The sequence below is a fragment of the Gymnoscopelus braueri genome, assembly GCF_963280865.1.
Source record: "Gymnoscopelus braueri genome assembly, chromosome: 8".
NCBI lineage: Eukaryota > Metazoa > Chordata > Actinopteri > Myctophiformes > Myctophidae > Gymnoscopelus > Gymnoscopelus braueri.
The window spans coordinates 46,994,658-47,010,423 of record NC_137609.1 but is presented as its reverse complement, the minus strand read 5'-3'; the positions used below and the strand labels follow the sequence as shown (position 1 = coordinate 47,010,423).

Below are 15,766 nucleotides of genomic sequence, written 5' to 3'. Positions count from 1 at the left end.
ACATACCTATTCTGTACAACTTTACTACAGGTTGTCAATAAAACAGTACATACCTATCCTGTACAACTTTACTACAGGTTACAATAAAACAGTACATACCTATCCTGTACAACTTTACTACAGGTTGCAGCATTGCATCAAACAGTCCATGTCTCTGGTCCATCTCTCGCTGTTCCTCTGACCATGTTAATGATCTTTTGGAGGCCATCTCTCTTGATAGCGTAGATCTCCGCCTGTGGTGCTCTGTGGAAATCACCAATAGAATAAAACATTTAGTTATCATTAATCAACCTCACATTTAATCAAATTAAACCATTGCAGAGTGCTGAGATATGGTGTAAAAGCTTTAATCCACTATAATAGACATATAAAATGCCTCCGAAACATTACAATCTCAGTTTTAAATGTGGTTTAAAACTAAAGTTTTTTTAATGTATTTTCTTTTTTACACTACAAGACTTTGAAAAGGCTTTTAAAAGATTAAAGTCTGACACACTCTCACACAACAAGACTTGAAGGTCGGAGACAAAAGTATTTCTGAGTTTCGTAAAAGCCGCGCTGAGAGTGATCAGTTCAACACTGAATACCTCATAAACCGTACAGATGAGCTAAAAAAAACAGAACATCATCCTTTGTAATAAGGTAGTTGGCATTATTAAACCGCAGAAAGAAACTACTACGATGAAATAGATTACGAAAATATAAACAAACCGCGGGAGCTCTGGAAGATATTTAATGAGTTAGGCTGCAGTAAGAAACTGAAAACCATATCCGCAAACAACAACATCAATTCGGATGGCACGCGCATTACAGATAAGCTGGATGTGGCTAATCGCTTAAACAGCTTATTTACAACCATAACAACCACACTGGTTAACATACTGCCCTCTCATTCTTGGCTTTATGGGGGTAAAGCACATCCAAGCATTCTATCAAGCTGTATGCGAAGATGACTTTAAACTCCCCATGGTGACAACTGATTTAAAAAACTGAGCGCCCTACAACAAAACAAGGCCACAGGCCACCAAAATATCCCCTCCAAATTTCTCAGAGACGCAGCCCCCTCTATTGCTCAAATCATTGCCCACATAACAAACCTCTCCATCAGCCAGGGACATGTCCCGCAAGATTTCAAACTAGCTCTGTACAAAAAAGGAAGCAAAGTAGACCCCGGCAACTACCACCCTGTTTCTATGTTTCACATGTGGATGTTTCAACCCAGATGAGAGAGGGACGGACGTCTCTCCCATCCGTGTTGCAACACACACTACTCTTTTAACCCTTTCCCCCTGTTTTTCAACAGAAAACCGGAAGTGCCAGTTTCCTCTCTCGGATTTTGGGAGTTGTAGTTCCAGACTCTAAAGCCAGATTCCAAACCCGAAAATCTCGGCCACTCGCTCACTCCCACTCGGTCACTCCGACTCCAAACCGGATGTGCTAAATTCCAATTACTCAGTTGCTTCTTGGAGGAGGCGAGTGGAGTCGAGTGGAGGAGCCGAGGCGGCTCTCTACTTCCGCATTTAGCGAGTGTACATCAAGTGTACGCTCGACCACTCTCCACAGCGACCTGCCTTTTTACCCCCGGTCTCAGTAGCGGGGGGCGGGGAGAGACAGGCGAGTTGAGTGAAACGAGTTGGGGAAAACGCAGTCCCCACAACATCATTTACGATTCTGTGCCTATCGGTACATAACTCGGACGGCGCTTAGTCGACTAGCAGACCATCGGCCGGTCGTCGCGGGCACTCGCGCCTGGAGGCGCTCGGGCGCGACTCCTCGGCCTCAAGGTCTGCTAAGTCGGCGCGCCTGGCGTCATGGTCCAAAACTATACTTTATCGGCGAAAAAAAGTAGTCTGCTGTGTTTGAAAAAGCATTGTCCTATGCGGGAGTCGAACCCAGACTCCCAATGCTAATGGATTGGGAGTCTGATGACTAGCGAGGTGCGCCACTGAGGCCGGTGCTGAAATTGGGTATTTGGGCTGTATTAGAATGTGACAACCCCCAACGTTCCCAACTCTTCTAATGTAGAGTGAAAGAAGCACCGCCCAGTAGGGCGGGGCTACTCAGACCGGGGGTAAAAAGACTGTTCGCCTCTCCACAGCTCCTCCGCGGCAGACTTCCGCATCACGTGTAGACGTTTTTTTTGTTTTTTCCCTTCTGCCGTGACGTATACATGGTCCTCCTCCACATGTGGCCACACAAACAATGCTTGAAACCCGAAACCATACCCCGAAAACACCGGCTCCCCCCCCCCCTCGCCCCCGCCGATCACTCGTTGCCCATCTCACACACACACACACACACACACACACACACACACACACACACACACACACACACACACACACACACACACAGTGTAAATTAACTGAAAAGACGCAACAAGCCACTGGCTTTATTGCTTTGTATGATATAAAGTATAATACAATTATATACATTGTAATTTATTGTGCACACTTATACTGTCTCAAAAGCTGATAGTTCATTTCTCTCCGTGCATGCCTCAATGCAGTGCATGGACTACTATAAATCACTGTGACAAAGATTATGTTTAAAATAATGTATTGTATTTATATATAGACTGAATATAGGGTGACTATATTCTGAATTCCCCAAAAAGAGGACACTTTACGCTATTAATTTAACTATAGCCGTACTCATTCAATTCTGAACCGATTCTTAAATTTTAAAATTCTCTATTTGCTGTGAAGGGTCTTCTTTCATGTCTATCAGTCATGATTTATTTCGCTATCAAACAATATCAAGCAAAATCACAAAATCGTCTGAGTTTTTTTCTTTTTTTTTCGTCCCAGAAGTGGGGAGGATATCACCCAAGCTCTCAAAACCCCGGACATTTGAAGGATTTTATAAAACCCCCCAGACAGCCCCCCAAAAGAGTATATGTCCGGATAAAAGAGGACGTATGGCCACCCTGCATGAATGATGTAATTCAGAGTCAGACATACTCTGTAATATACGGTGGCTGTTATACGCAGCAGTGCCGTGCGGGACTGCTGCGGGGGGTGGGGGGTCTGGGGACTGTACGAGCAAAAAGAGGGACAGGTCAGGATTTAATTCATAAATGTAAGTTTGCTCATCCTGGCGCTTCGTTCACTATTTCAGGAATAAATGGCTTTGCACAAAATGTTAACTATAAAGATAACAATGTGGCCATCCACATTGATGAATTGTCTATTCTATTCTGTATTATTCTATACCTGCATATTATTCTATGCATGTATATTTTCATCCACGGCTCTGGTCCAGCTGTTTGAGACGTCATAAGTGATCGCGGAATTTGCCGTCGCTTTGAAATGACGCGCTAAGTGCAGTCCGATCCTTTGAAGCCAGCTGGTCGGCCACTCGTCCTCGCAAATAATCCTCGGCTCCTCGCAGGGGCGGGGCTTAGGCGCGAGTGGAGGAAGCGAGGAGAGTGAGCGAGTGACCGAGCTTTGGGGAATGGAATCTGGCTTAAAGCATTCAAGGAAGATTTAGAAAGGAAAGGACATACTTCCGTCCGTTCTCTAGATATATGACGGGTGGCAAAACTCGCACCGGAAGTTCGCTGAAATACGTTGCAGTGGATGGACCCGGCTGGAGCAGCTCATGAACAAACATTATTTCTGAATGATTGAGACCATTGTAAAATAATCGCTTCAGGAAAATAAAATAAAACATATCAAACATTTTTTTCTGCTGTCTTGTTTTTTCATGTACACTCTACATAATTTTATTTATGTATCCAAAGAGCAGAGAGAGTAAAATTCTCACTGGGCAGCCATAAACTCTCAGGTGTTGATGGAGTGATTGACAGGCACTGATTGACAGTTGTCTGCCAATCAATCAGTCAACACCTGATGAAAGCTAATCCATCTTCAGTAGGAGTTGAACAAGCAACAAAGTAAGTTGTCCTATTGGTAATTGTGTTATGGAAATGTTTGTAAATAAATATTATGAAATTAATTTAAAGGACTGACCTGCAGTGGCAACTATAAGCACATTTACTAAAGTCAATTAATTATTTTGTAATATTAAAAATAAAAAAATACTGTATGCCTACTATTGTGAGGGACTTGACACTTAAATAGTTTTATATTACCACTACATTTCACATGCAAATATTGTACTTTCATTATAATAATTACTTATTATTACTAGGCTACTATTATTACTACTTAAACCTACTGTCTTAATTGTTATAATTATTTTAACAGCTTATAGCCTACTTGGCTACAGTTAATTTGCGTATTATTCTAAAAACTTACAAGTGGTACTATAACCACTAAAGCCCTGGATATCTGCTGTTTTCAAAAACGTTAGACAATTTTGAAAAATGTGAATACTTTTACTTTGGTAGGCTACTGTAAGTATATGGCAATACTTGTGTAAAATTCTGAAAACAGGCCTTGAACTTGTACGAGCATATTACATTGTGATACTGCTAGGCAACTTCTACTTGAGTAAAACAAATAATCGGAGTACTTCATCCAACACCACTGACTTTTAATTTTGCAAATTAATTTACTCTCGACCTTATGAAGACGTTATGTTTAGTTTATAATTGAGAATTAAAACCAAGATGGGCTTTCCACACCTATTGCTCATAAGCAGGGAGGATGTTGTGCTCAATGAGAATAGTAGACCTATTATCTCTTATATTATATTGTTTCATATAATATAATATGTTATAATTGTATCATATTCACCAAGCTGTGCAGTGCAGCTGCACCAAGCTTCATTTAGCCTAATTGGCGCAGCGAATTACGAGTGTGGGGTTGTCCAGCTGGTTCGATCCCAGCGCAGGGTTCTAAAACATTACAATATGTCTATTATATTGTACTATATTAGTCTATATATCGTTGCTGTTGGGTGAAAACGTTGTGTCCAAAACGGCATTCATTAAAAAAAAAGAGGAAAAAAGACAGGAGGGTTCTGTCCGACAGGAATGATACACTTGCCTTGTTCCAGCTTAATATATGCTACAGTAACCTACATCTTGTTTATGTTTTGCTGGGATATTTATCTCGATATTCAATCTATCATATGTCCACTTACAGTAGCCTACACATAGAAGGGTTCGACATTCGCAGTGGTGGAAGAATTAGAAGTACTCCAATGTCTACCTATGTTTTACTAGCAATACCACAATGTAGAAATACTGTGCTACAAGTAAAGGTCCTGTATTCAAAATGTATTGTAATAAAATAAATGCTGGCATTAAAATACTTACAGCACCAAAAGTCAATAGGCCTACTTACAGTATCATGCATAGTCCCATTTTCACACGTTTGTAGTCCCATTTTCACACTTTTGTTTGATATCAATATCTTTCAAACATAGCAGATCTACAAGCTCACCAATGTCTTAATATATTAAGTATAAATAGGGCTTACTACTTGGTTAAAGGTAGGGTATGTGATACGTTTTAGTTTAAAAACATTTTTTTGTTAAGTTAAAAGCTCTATATTCTGATAGTAATCATTGCTATAGTATTTGTTCGGTAACAGGGGTCTCCCTGCATGTCTCTCCAGGTCTTTAATAAAGAAAATATATATTTCCAGTTGGGATGCGAATTTCAGCCAATCAGGAGAGAGTACAGTAGTGTAGCGTTAGTTACATCTAATTTCTTTGTGTCATCACTTCCAATTTGTTCTCCTGATTGGCTCAAATTAGTATTAATGCATTGTTGTACTTATGAGCTGAAGAGACTCTATAGCAATTATTATTATTATCAGAATATAGAGCTATTTAACACTTATTGTAACCAAAGAAAATCACTTACTGTACCTTTAATGTATGTTTTGTAATCGTCTAAATCAGTGGTTCTCAACCAGTGGTCCTTGAGGGGGTTCCAGGGGACCCCAGCAAAATGTGTTAATACATTTTCACCCCTTTATCCATATTGTATACGTTGGCTATTCAAAAATAGCGGATATACAAGCTCACAGCGAGTCACTTCGTGCCGTGCCGCAAACTTGTAGATCTGCTATTTCTGAACATTTTCGAAAAGTCTTTTTCACACCTTAAATTTTGTAGAATTTTGGATTTTCTTTACACAAATCTTCTCTTCTGGGGGTCCTTGGCACAAAACATTTTCAGATGGGGGTCCACGGCCAAATGTATATCAATTTAGGGGTCCTTGGCATGAAAAAGGTTGAAAACCACTGATCTAAATCTACAAAGTAACTTGTACCTAACATTTTCAATAATCAATAATGTTGAGTAGAAAGTACAATATTTTCCTCTGAGATGTAGTGGAGTATAAAGGATTGAGAACATAAGTAAAGGTACTTCCAAATTGTACCTAGGTACAGTACTTGAGTAAATGTAATTAGTTACTTTCCATCACTGAACATTGGTCATTTGGATAAGGAATGGACAGAGGAAAGATAAATGACAATTATGAAGTATGATCAAATCAATACAAGTATTTCTTCATGGATAAAATGTTAAGTTCCTTGCCGGCCATATTTCTGTCTTATTCAACGGGTCATTTCACAACAGTTAAAATGGTTAGCTGTGCAGCACCACAGTGCAAGTCCAGGAGGGCAGGGCCTGGCCCACACACGAAGAAATGTTTTAGATTTCCCAAGGACCTTGTGAGGAGCAACCAATGGGCAAAAGCCATAAAAAGAGCTGGGTCAGATGGGTTCAAACCTTGGATACCTACAGAGTGGGCAAGGCTGTGTCAGGTAGGACACTGTAAAAACACATACAATGCTATTTCAGTGTCAATAATTGAAAAAGTTCACAATTCTTATTTTCTTTTCAAAACTAGGATCACTTTTCAATTGCCCAGTTCAATCCCAATGGGGGTCTTCTGCCTAATGCAGTCCCTGACAGAACGAGCAAGCTCTGCATGACCGAGACCCTCAGTACAACAAGGACCCTCAGTATGACATTGGCACCCAGTGCGACAGGGACACCCAGTGCGACGGGGACCCCCAGTGCGACGGGGACCCCCAGTGCGACGGGGACCCCCAGGGTGACTGAGAGCTCCAGTGTGACAGAGAACCCCTGCATGAGTAATAGTAATACAACCCCCCAGGGAAATGGGATGGATCACAGCAGGCAATCAACAGGTAAACACACATAGGATGATATCATCCAGAACACAAGAACATAACATTTTTAATCAAGTGTTATATCATGAACATAATCAAGGAAACAAAAAAACACACATTAAGGATCACTTTTCAAACACACAGTTTAAAAAGTTTGTTTTCTCCCTACTGCAGTCAATGATCAAATGAGCGATCCCTGCATGACTGAGGCCATATGCATGACTGGGAGCCCTTGCAGAACACCCCTGGATCACAATTACACCAAGAAATCAACTGGTAAAGAGACATGGGACACAGTCATGCTAACCCTAACCCTTTTTAATTACGTGTACATGAACACAACAAACATGAACAAAAATATGTATCATACATGATAATTAAAAGGATCATGCCTTTAGTGTTGCATTTTCAGCCCTTTGAACACGAGTCACATTAATGAGCACAATTTCCCCAAACATGCAGCTATGTGTTAGATTTGGGAAAATGTAACCTATTCCCCTACTTTTGACATTGAAACCTTAAAAATATTAATTAAAATGTATGTATTATGAAGATGTTGCCACAAAAGTAAATTATTCAGTCACTTTCTGTCAAAGGACTACACATGAAACATGCACCAGACACCTTCCATCAGAGCACCAGACACCTTCCATCAGAGCCATGCTGAGGTTGTCACTGCCACTGTCCACTTTCCCGATGCAGAACGAGACGAAGAACCTGTACACGAAGAACCTGTACAGGACATAGCTGAAGAAAGAGACAGACGGATCGCCGAACTTGAATCTCAGCTGGAGATCAAGGTATTATTATATTCTTTATTTATAAATGTTTCAAAACCTTCATTAATGCAAAAAGGCTTCTCTTTTAATTTGCCATGACCTTGCACTATTCCTCTTTCAGAATAAGATGCTTGGCCTGGTCTTCAACACTGACCAAATTCAGTTCCTTGAAAGCAGGTGAGATAATAACTACATCACTACTTACAGTGCTACAAGGCAAGGTGGTAACAGATGCAGTTTTACGCAACTCATTTCTGGGTCAAAGGCAGTGAAGAAGTTTATGTCAATAAGGCTGAAGACCAGAAAGGGAAAGTATGAGTAACATTAGTAAAGGGACAATCCACCTTAATTTGTAAAGTTCAGAGAACTAGTGTTGAATTGGACTCTACATGTTGAAACTTTCAACTATGTTGCACTTCTGGTCACACACCAAACATGATGTAATATCACTTTTACATCATGATCAGGGTGTGGCCGGTAGTGCAGTCAAGTAATTTCAATCTGTCCGGGCCAAGCAACACACGTTTTGTGTACTGTGACTTACATTGACTTTTCTTTGAAGTGTCTAATTACTTACAGCTGGCAGTTGAGATCTCAGGGGTCTGAACATAGGGGAAGATTGGGAGAGGGGATTAACATACGATATTACAATTTCTAAACCATACAACCATACCAATACAGTAAACAAACTGACTGACCTGTTCTTGTCTCTCTCAATTCCCTTTTCTGTTATACTGTAGATGTCAAACAACAGAGTCTATACAAAGGGTCCACAAATGGTCACCTGCAACCATAGCTAACTGCTTAAAAGTCAGAGTTGCCACAGGGATCAGTGGTTATGAATATTTGAGAGAAGGTATGAGCCCTAGACTTGTTATAACATATTTACATCTTACTAACACAGAGAGACAACCAAGTACAAATTTCGCAAATATCTTTACACACTCTAGAGATGAAATTTCCCATGCCAAGCTACCGGACTCTTAGCAGGCGCCTGGAGGCCATAAAATTCCAACCAGGAATACAGCATGAGATCCTGGATTTGATGGCGATGAAACTGCAGCATCTTCCTCCGAATGCCCGCCTTGCTGTCCTAAAGGTGCCTTAAAAAGAAAATGTATAGTTAGTTTGTATAGTTTCATTAGTACGATAAAATCTGAATGATTAATAACGAATACATACACAGTATAGATTATACAGTACTAGCCCATACCCGGTCCCAAGACGGACGGACACCAAGACGGACAGACAGAGGTTACTCCAATTATATAGTAGGATAGTATTTTCCAAAAGACACACTTACAGAACAGACATAAGAGTCGGGAGACTCAACACACTGTTGAACTTACACTCACGTTGCTTATTGACCACAGATCGTTTCACTCCCAGATACAGTATTTTGTTTCATATGCACACTTTTAATGCACTGTAACAATTTTTTTTAATAGATTGATGAAATGGCCATAAAAAAAGAACTCCAATATGATCCAGGGAGCAAAATGGTTTTGGGAACAGTGACCTTGCCCCCCCCGAGATGACACCCTGTCAACAAAGGTGCTGACAACCATTTTGGCCTCCTTGACAAAGGACTTCAAACAGGTTGTGGCTTATGACTTCACCGGGCCATCAGTGTCAGGGAGAGATCTCTGGGCCTACATGCAAACCATTATTGCGGCATGTGGAGAGCGGGATATAAAAGTCATCGCTGTGGTATGTTCAGGCTTTAATTTACCATCACACTCTATATGAACAAACCAGTTAGTGACGTTGTAAAAGCTTCATTCTCAGCTTTGCAATTACAATTTGATGTCAATGTTCTTACCTTCTATATCCAACTTCTAGCGTTCTGACATGGACTCGTCCAACCAGGCGATGTGGCGGGAGGCTGGCCTTCAGGTTGGCCAATCGATGGACAGGACCTACATCGACCATCCATATTTTGAAGGAGCATATCTTTTCTTTAGTCCCGACACCCCCCACCTGTTAAAAGCCATGAAAACGGCAATGTGTAACCATGACTTCATCCTACCAGATGACATTGTGATGAAAAACAGCTTGCCTGGTGATACAGTGAGTACATTTACTGATGGGATGCTACTCAGATCAATTACCAAATACCAAAAGCAAATAGCAAATCAATGACCCAGTCAATTGTGATGATTCTGACATGTTACGTCATTCATAAATGTTCACCCAAAATGAGATATAATTGCTGAATTGTGTCATTTTACACAATCTACTTACTTCTGCTTGAAATAATATGTTTTCCAGGTGTCCATGGCTGCCGTTGAGAAGGTCATCTCTGTTCAGGCTGACATGTCGGAAAAACTTGTGCCTGGTCTGACTGCAAGGGCCATATCAACAGCCACAAGTTTTGAAAAAATGAAAGTATGTTGCACTAACAACACACACTTACTGTTTGGTATACTGTAAACAATGACAGTAATACTCACATACAAAAGGCAACTGCATTGCATCTTAAGCCTTGCAGATTAATGTTTAAGTGCAGACAGTGTCCAAAAGGTGCAAAAGGCTTAGTAAATCTGGCCTTGAGTGTATTAAACACTGAAAGTGCCTTCTCTTTCTATGACATACAATGATCAGGTGGATACAGACAGAGTTACGAGTATGTGCAGTATTTTCCATACTTACAGTTATGTTCTCTGCTTCAAGGTTCTACCAGCATGTAAAGTGTTTTCGCACAGCACTGCAAGTGCCATTCGCATGTTGGTGCACTGTGAGCAGCTGCCAAATGAGGCCTTAACCACAGCCTGGTTCATAGACATGGTGAATGACTGGTTCGACTTGATGACATCGAGAGGTCACCTTTATGGTCAGTAAAAGCACACACACACACACACACACACACACACACACACAGGGGGGGGGGTCCTGCTTGTGGTGCAGACGGTCTAGGGAGAAGAATACTAAGGCATTCCTTCTGTGTTGCCTTGCTCAGCAATAAACTTATTTTTTTCACCTGAAGACGGAGTGCCTCAGGATTCTTCTCCATAGGCAGTCTGCACTAACCTCACTCCGTCAAATGGAAGAAGCTTGCGACACACATTTTGTTTCACAGCGTACTTGCATCTGAGACTCCGGGCGCAGAATCGATGACAGACGGAGTTTCATTTTTTCAAGCTACTAGGCAGGTGATTGGATGATCCCGCCCCTAGCAGCCGCTGATTGGTTCGTATGCGCAGTGGTTCGGGCAGCTTTACTCTGTGAGCAATCCCAGACCCTCCTTCCTGAAACCAAATGCAAATGAGATTTCCGGAGGGAGGGGGGGTTTACCAGGCTAAGTCTGCACCACAAGCAGAACTTTGAGGGAGGGTTATAAATATACCTACCTGTTTCACTGAAGAGCACCTGTTTGAAGAAGCCACTGGACCCTGAACCCAGGCAGTGCTGGCTCCTTCTGTTTGACACTAATACATGTTTGATATGTGCAGCACTATATCCACCAAACACCACTGCTGGGGCCAATTGGAAGTTGGAGAGGCTGCAGGACTTCATGCAAACATGGAATGCCACAGTGTTTCGCTCCAAAAAGAAAGGGAAGCATCAGGGTAAGTGCCTCTGAAACAAACAATCAAAAGCAGAATTAATGGCAGCAGTTATGAGACTTACAATACTAAATTAATACATTTTATTTACAGCCTGGAAGCCATCCCAGACTGGTGTCCGAATGTCAACAACAACCATGCTGGTAATGGCAGGTGCTGCACTCTTCCCAGAGGAACTGGAGCAGCACCTGCCATCAGTTCCCCCTTCCTTCCTGCCAGAAAACAGAACCTGGATGGCCCGGATGACAGGAGAAAGGCAATCACTGAACCACTTCCACACTGGGCGGATCTCTACTGATGCCAATGAAAATCTGCATTCTCAATTGAGAGCAGACAATGTCATCCACCCCAGCGCCAAAACTTGCCGCGCAAGGCTGAAGGCTATTGCTCTTACCCAATATGAAGGCAAGGGCCCCTCCACTGACACCACAATGGTATATCGACACCTTGGCCCAAACTGAGGAGCAGCCAGTGGAGATTCCCGATTTGCCAGCTCAGGCAGAGTATGAGCAACAACCCCTGCCCTTGATACAAGGGCAGGCTCTGTACTACATTTCGGGATGGGCAGTGTTCACAGAAATGCGAAAAACTGCATGTGTAGTTTGTAGTGAGTACTGCCTCTCAAGCAGTGCCCTTCACGAGCATGGCTACCACAGCCTCCACCCCGTGGAGTCAGAGGCAGTACTCACTACGATCAAGAGCAAGGGGAAACTGGTCCACCCTTCCACAGCTGTCCATCAACAGCATATGAGGCTCCACCACCTGATGGAAGAACAAGAACAGGCACTCCTTAGAACGGAGAATCCAGTGGACCTCATTATGAGGTGGATGGACACCATCACCACCTGGCTCCCACCATGCCATGCAGTCTCAAAAAAGATTGTTAAGAGACTGGCCACACTCAAATTACATATGCTCTTAAAGCAAAAACAATATGAAAGCAAGTCCGCTCTTAGAGCGACTTCAGTTAAATAATCCTTTTCTGTTTTTTTGCATTGTAATACGACGCGTTGTGAGCTTGTAGATGGGCTATTTCACTTTTTTTGCATGCTGCAATGAGATGAGATGAGAAATACTTTATTAATCCCCAAGGGAAAATTATGGTGTCACAGCAGCACAGTGTAACAATAAATAAATAAGTAAACAACAGACAAACAAAACACAACGAAACAGATGGACACAACATAGACCAGGGTCGACCACATGCATTTAGGGAGAGTTCTTAAGCATTGTAGAGTCTGATGGCAGTTGGCATGAATGAGAGTCTGTACCGCTCAGTGTGCATGTTCGGGGGGAGAGTGAGCCTCTGGCTGAAGGTGCTCACCCTATCCTGCAGCTCGCCATAGAGTGGGTGGGAGGGGTTTGCCAGGATGGAAATTAGTTTGTCCCTAATCCTCCTCTCTGCGACCGACTGCAGCCCTTCCATGCGGAGGCCAACCACAGAGCTGGCCTTCTTGATGATTTTGTTGAGCCTGTTCAGCTCCCTAGCCTTGATGCCCCCACCCCAGCATACCACTGCATAGAATAAGATGCTGGCTACAACAGATTGATAAAACATAGACAATAGCCTACTACACACATTGAAGGACTTGAGCCTCCTCAGGAGGTACAGTCTGCTCTGTCCCTTTTTGTAGACAGCATCAGTATTGTTCCTCCAGTCCAGATCCTTGTTCAGGTGGACGCCCAGGAATTTGTCCAGCTTTCTCCGTTGGTATAGCAGGTGACGCTCATTGACGCTGGTTAATATTATATACAATTGTGTTTCTGCGCTCAAGAATTTTCCTTTTAGTGCTAAAAAAATGCCGCTTATCAATTAATCGATTAATCGATCGCTAAGGTTATCAACTATCAATTAATGAATTCATCAATAATTTGCATCCCTACCATGAAGCCTGGAATTCATGGAGATCTTTCGTTTTTGTCGCATTTTTTTTATTTTTTATAGATTGATTGATTGGTGGGCCAGTCAAAAGCCACACTAGTGTAGCTTCATTGATATACAAGAAAGAAAAACAAAAAATTTTTTTGCTTTTCCATTAATTTATTAACCTACAAGATCAACATTTATTTTATTTATTCATTTTTTTAAATGTATATATTATTATTTATTTAATTATCAGCTATTGGCCATAAATACTTGTGTCGATATATTTTCGGTTTATTGACCAGCCCTAGTGCAGAGGTAAAAAAATATATTGTGCAAAACTGCAATAGAAGAAAAAAACGTTTCTTCTATTTTGGCATTTCAACTTGGTTGAACCTGACTATGCGCTGTTACTCTTTGCACCTTAATGTACAACGCACTGATATTCTTATCTTTTTTTGCACCTTAATGTCTAATAACATGTGACTGCTGCTATATTCATACACCTTATGTCTAACCACATGTACATACTGCACCAGATGGATATGTTATGTGTATATATGTAAATATATTTTCTTTTCATTTTCTTTTCTTTTTTTCTCTTGCTCCCCCTGTCCCACCTCTTCTTTTTCTTTCTGGAAATAAACAAACTTTGGAGCTTGCACAAAAACAAATTTCAACAATCATTTCTTTTTACACCTGTAAACCTGTGATCTGACAATAGTTAGGTTGATATGTTTGGCTTAATGTTTGCAGGCAGGTACCTCATATCTTGGATCCAGTGTTTTCATCATGTCTTTGAAGCCATTTATATCAACTTTATATTGAAATGGAAGCATTGCTTAGATGTCTGTCCAGTGTCCACCGCTGACCTATTTTCTTGTGAGGATGGAAAAAAGAAGGGGGGAGAGAAAAACAAACAGTCAATACACAAAAACAAGGACTGCCCGATCAGCACGGTGTGGTCAATATCCAAACTGTATGGTAGATTCATAGTGGTGTACCTTAATATTGTCAACCAAACATATATTTATTTTTTATGTTGGACCCCAGAAAGAGCTGAAATGTGTGATAGCTAATGTTCAGCTAAATAAAGCAATATTTTAGTTCAATCAATGTAAAACACTGTTTTAATACATTTAATGTAACTGTAATGAACTACGGTCTTAAGAGTATTATAACTACTTTCTAGGTCCTCACTTAATAGATAATAGTGCCCATTTAATGATTGCTTTTAGATTGCTTTAAGCTGCTTTTTTACCTAAAAAGTGAGTGAAAAGAGAAGGTATGCAGTATCACTTATACCTCAACTCCTATTTAAGCTTTCATCACAGTGTCCGATCGGACCAATAAGATCTCAACATGTCACACGTTTGATCTTGAAGATTATGGCAGCCATGCATAAGATCACTCTTTACAGAGCTTGTGTTTAAACATCAGTAGAATAATTCAAAATGAGACACATGTACAGGAGTCAACTGGCTAGCAGCAGCCTTGGATCAAGACTATCATAGATTTATTTAATCGAATCTGACATTTTGTGGATATGTGTTGTAAACAAATGCGGTGGTGTAAAGTAACTCAGTACATTTACTCAAGTACTGTACTTAAGTACAATTTTGAGGTATTTTTACTTTACTGGAGTATTTCCAATTTGCAGTACTTTTACTTCTACTCCACTACATCTCAGAGGCAAATATTGTACTTTTAATCCACTACAATTATTTGAAAACTTTTACTTTGTAGATTTTGATTAACATACATTTCGGCCATTTGAAAATAGCAGATCTACAAGCTCACAATGTGTCACAATGCGACACATTGTGAGCTTGTAGATCTGCTATTTCTAAGAGTTTTTTTTGTCTTAAGTACAGCACTTAAGTAAATGTACTTATAGTTACTTTCCACCACTGGCCATGAGAGCTAGTTTAACAATATAAACAATGGTAATTTTAGAGGGTATATCCATTACTAAAATTTTGTAGAAACACACAAAGCAATAGATAGATTCATTCATGCTTAAACGACGGACTTTCAATACTTTACATACCTCTTTGCTGACTTTAGATTGCTTTCCACAACGGCTCCAGTCGCAGCGGTTCCACACAGACTTATTATGATCACTAGAACGTGAGGCTGGAATGGCACGAGTTGACAGTCTCGCGATGACAGCCCATGCAGCCCAGGCAGAAACGTACTCTGTGCTCTTTAGATACCTCAATAAAATTAAATACTTCCCAAGTCGAAAAACAACCACTCGGAAAACAACCTGTGATATGTCTTCTTTTATATTCCCGGACCGATTATATGACAAAGGTCGCAATCGTCCAGAAATAGTGTTTGTTCACAAGCTGTCCAGTGGGCTCCCATCCACTGCAATGTAATTCACCAACTTCCGGTTGGAGATTTGCCACCCGTCATATATCTAGAGAACGGACGGAATTACCTTTCCTTTCTAAATCTTCCTTGATAGCATTCAGGAACTACAACTCCCAA

At 41.0% G+C, this 15,766-nt stretch overlaps 1 protein-coding gene and 1 long non-coding RNA gene across 2 annotated transcripts in view; one reads left to right on the top strand and one right to left on the bottom strand.

The window, feature by feature from the left end:
* The window catches only part of gemin5 (gem (nuclear organelle) associated protein 5), an 851,612-nt gene that overhangs the window by 436,495 nt on the left and 399,351 nt on the right, over window positions 1–15,766 (top strand). The window lies entirely within an intron of this gene.
* On the bottom strand, window positions 11,099–15,389 carry LOC308090526. Its single transcript, XR_013933633.1, has 3 exons — window positions 15,321–15,389; window positions 14,035–14,149; window positions 11,099–11,419 (listed from the first exon to the last, which is right to left on the bottom strand). It is a non-coding gene; the product is annotated as an uncharacterized lncRNA (long non-coding RNA).